This window comes from Echeneis naucrates, chromosome 12 (assembly GCF_900963305.1).
Source record: "Echeneis naucrates chromosome 12, fEcheNa1.1, whole genome shotgun sequence".
NCBI lineage: Eukaryota > Metazoa > Chordata > Actinopteri > Carangiformes > Echeneidae > Echeneis > Echeneis naucrates.
Window position 1 is genome coordinate 596454 of NC_042522.1, and position 4283 is coordinate 600736.

The following is a 4283-nucleotide window of genomic DNA, read 5'->3' on the forward strand; positions in this document are numbered from 1 at the left end:
AACAGAAAGCATGTATTTAGTAGTTTGTGAAGTGATTTCAGCAATTGAGTTACATTTTGTTGAAATGTGAAAATCTCACTCTACATGCTGAATTATGTGTGGACTACTGTGAAAAACACTAAATTAAGCAGTTTCCAGCAAGAAATCAACAGAAAAGCATGTATTTAGTAGTTTGTGAAGTGATTTCAGCAATTGAGTTACATTTTGTAGAAATGTGAAAATCTCACTCTACATGCTGAATTATGTGTGGACTACTGTGAAAATGTGAAAATTAAGCAGTTTTCAGCAAGAAATCAACAGAAAAGCATGTATTTAGTAGTTTGTGAAGTGATTTCAGCAATTGAGTTACATTTTGTAGAAATGTGAAAATCTCACTCTACATGCTGAATTATGTGTGGACTACTGTGAAAAACTGAAAATTAAGCAGTTTCCAGCAAGAAATCAACAGAAAAGCATGTATTTAGTAGTTTGTGAAGTGATTTCAGCAATTGAGTTACATTTTGTAGAAATGTGAAAATCTCACTCTACATGCTGAATTATGTGTGGACTACTGTGAAAATGTGAAAATTAAGCAGTTTCCAGCAAGAAATCAACAGAAAAGCATGTATTTAGTAGTTTGTGAAGTGATTTCAGCAATTGAGTTACATTTTGTAGAAATGTGAAAATCTCACTCTACATGCTGAATTATGTGTGGACTACTGTGAAAAACACTAAATTAAGCAGTTTCCAGCAAGAAATCAACAGAACAGCATGTATTTAGTAGTTTGTGAAGTGATTTCAGCAATTGAGTTACATTTTGTAGAAATGTCAAAATCTCACTCTACATGCTGAATTATGTGTGGACTACTGTGAAAATGTGAAAATTAAGCAGTTTCCAGCAAGAAATCAACAGAAAAGCATGTATTTAGTAGTTTGTGAAGTGATTTCAGCAATTGAGTTACATTTTGTAGAAATGTGAAAATCTCACTCTACATGCTGAATTATGTGTGGACTACTGTGAAAACACTAAATTAAGCAGTTTCCAGCAAGAAATCAACAGAACAGCATGTATTTAGTAGTTTGTGAAGTGATTTCAGCAATTGAGTTACATTTTGTAGAAATGTCAAAATCTCACTCTACATGCTGAATTATGTGTGGACTACTGTGAAAACACTAAATTCAGCAGTTTCCAGCAAGAAATCAACAGAAAAGCATGTATTTAGTAGTTTGTGAAGTGATTTCAGCAATTGAGTTACATTTTGTAGAAATGTGAAAATCTCACTCTACATGCTGAATTATGTGTGGACTACTGTGAAAACACTAAATTAAGCAGTTTCCAGCAAGAAATCAACAGAACAGCATGTATTTAGTAGTTTGTGAAGTGATTTCAGCAATTGAGTTACATTTTGTAGAAATGTGAAAATCTCACTCTACATGCTGAATTATGTGTGGACTACTGTGAAAAACACTAAATTAAGCAGTTTCCAGCAAGAAATCAACAGAACAGCATGTATTTAGTAGTTTGTGAAGTGATTTCAGCAATTGAGTTACATTTTGTAGAAATGTCAAAATCTCACTCTACATGCTGAATTATGTGTGGACTACTGTGAAAAATGTGAAATTAAGCAGTTTCCAGCAAGAAATCAACAGAAAAGCATGTATTTAGTAGTTTGTGAAGTGATTTCAGCAATTGAGTTACATTTTGTAGAAATGTGAAAATCTCACTCTACATGCTGAATTATGTGTGGACTACTGTGAAAACACTGAAAATTAAGCAGTTTCCAGCAAGAAATCAACAGAAAAGCATGTATTTAGTAGTTTGTGAAGTGATTTCAGCAATTGAGTTACATTTTGTAGAAATGTCAAAATCTCACTCTACATGCTGAATTATGTGTGGACTACTGTGAAAATGTGAAAATTAAGCAGTTTCCAGCAAGAAATCAACAGAAAAGCATGTATTTAGTAGTTTGTGAAGTGATTTCAGCAATTGAGTTACATTTTGTAGAAATGTGAAAATCTCACTCTACATGCTGAATTATGTGTGGACTACTGTGAAAACACTAAATTCAGCAGTTTCCAGCAAGAAATCAACAGAAAAGCATGTATTTAGTAGTTTGTGAAGTGATTTCAGCAATTGAGTTACATTTTGTAGAAATGTCAAAATCTCACTCTACATGCTGAATTATGTGTGGACTACTGTGAAAATGTGTAAATTAAGCAGTTTCCAGCAAGAAATCAACAGAAAAGCATGTATTTAGTAGTTTGTGAAGTGATTTCAGCAATTGAGTTACATTTTGTAGAAATGTGAAAATCTCACTCTACATGCTGAATTATGTGTGGACTACTGTGAAAACACTGTAAATTAAGCAGTTTCCAGCAAGAAATCAACAGAAAAGCATGTATTTAGTAGTTTGTGAAGTGATTTCAGCAATTGAGTTACATTTTGTAGAAATGTGAAAATCTCACTCTACATGCTGAATTATGTGTGGACTACTGTGAAAATGTGAAAATTAAGCAGTTTCCAGCAAGAAATCAACAGAAAAGCATGTATTTAGTAGTTTGTGAAGTGATTTCAGCAATTGAGTTACATTTTGTAGAAATGTGAAAATCTCACTCTACATGCTGAATTATGTGTGGACTACTGTGAAAAACACTAAATTAAGCAGTTTCCAGCAAGAAATCAACAGAAAAGCATGTATTTAGTAGTTTGTGAAGTGATTTCAGCAATTGAGTTACATTTTGTAGAAATGTGAAAATCTCACTCTACATGCTGAATTATGTGTGGACTACTGTGAAAATGTGAAAATTAAGCAGTTTCCAGCAAGAAATCAACAGAAAAGCATGTATTTAGTAGTTTGTGAAGTGATTTCAGCAATTGAGTTACATTTTGTTGAAATGTGAAAATCTCACTCTACATGCTGAATTATGTGTGGACTACTGTGAAAATGTGAAAATTAAGCAGTTTCCAGCAAGAAATCAACAGAAAAGCATGTATTTAGTAGTTTGTGAAGTGATTTCAGCAATTGAGTTACATTTTGTAGAAATGTGAAAATCTCACTCTACATGCTGAATTATGTGTGGACTACTGTGAAAATGTGAAAATTAAGCAGTTTCCAGCAAGAAATCAACAGAAAAGCATGTATTTAGTAGTTTGTGAAGTGATTTCAGCAATTGAGTTACATTTTGTAGAAATGTGAAAATCTCACTCTACATGCTGAATTATGTGTGGACTACTGTGAAAACATGTAAATTAAGCAGTTTCCAGCAAGAAATCAACAGAAAAGCATGTATTTAGTAGTTTGTGAAGTGATTTCAGCAATTGAGTTACATTTTGTAGAAATGTGAAAATCTCACTCTACATGCTGAATTATGTGTGGACTACTGTGAAAATGTGAAAATTAAGCAGTTTCCAGCAAGAAATCAACAGAAAAGCATGTATTTAGTAGTTTGTGAAGTGATTTCAGCAATTGAGTTACATTTTGTTGAAATGTGAAAATCTCACTCTACATGCTGAATTATGTGTGGACTACTGTGAAAACACTAAATTAAGCAGTTTCCAGCAAGAAATCAACAGAAAAGCATGTATTTAGTAGTTTGTGAAGTGATTTCAGCAATTGAGTTACATTTTGTAGAAATGTGAAAATCTCACTCTACATGCTGAATTATGTGTGGACTACTGTGAAAAACACTAAATTAAGCAGTTTCCAGCAAGAAATCAACAGAAAAGCATGTATTTAGTAGTTTGTGAAGTGATTTCAGCAATTGAGTTACATTTTGTAGAAATGTGAAAATCTCACTCTACATGCTGAATTATGTGTGGACTACTGTGAAAAACACTAAATTAAGCAGTTTCCAGCAAGAAATCAACAGAAAAGCATGTATTTAGTAGTTTGTGAAGTGATTTCAGCAATTGAGTTACATTTTGTAGAAATGTGAAAATCTCACTCTACATGCTGAATTATGTGTGGACTACTGTGAAAAACATGTGAAAATTAAGCAGTTTCCAGCAAGAAATCAACAGAACAGCATGTATTTAGTAGTTTGTGAAGTGATTTCAGCAATTGAGTTACATTTTGTTGAAATGTGAAAATCTCACTCTACATGCTGAATTATGTGTGGACTACTGTGAAAACATGTAAATTAAGCAGTTTCCAGCAAGAAATCAACAGAAAAGCATGTATTTAGTAGTTTGTGAAGTGATTTCAGCAATTGAGTTACATTTTGTAGAAATGTGAAAATCTCACTCTACATGCTGAATTATGTGTGGACTACTGTGAAAATGTGAAAATTAAGCAGTTTCCAGC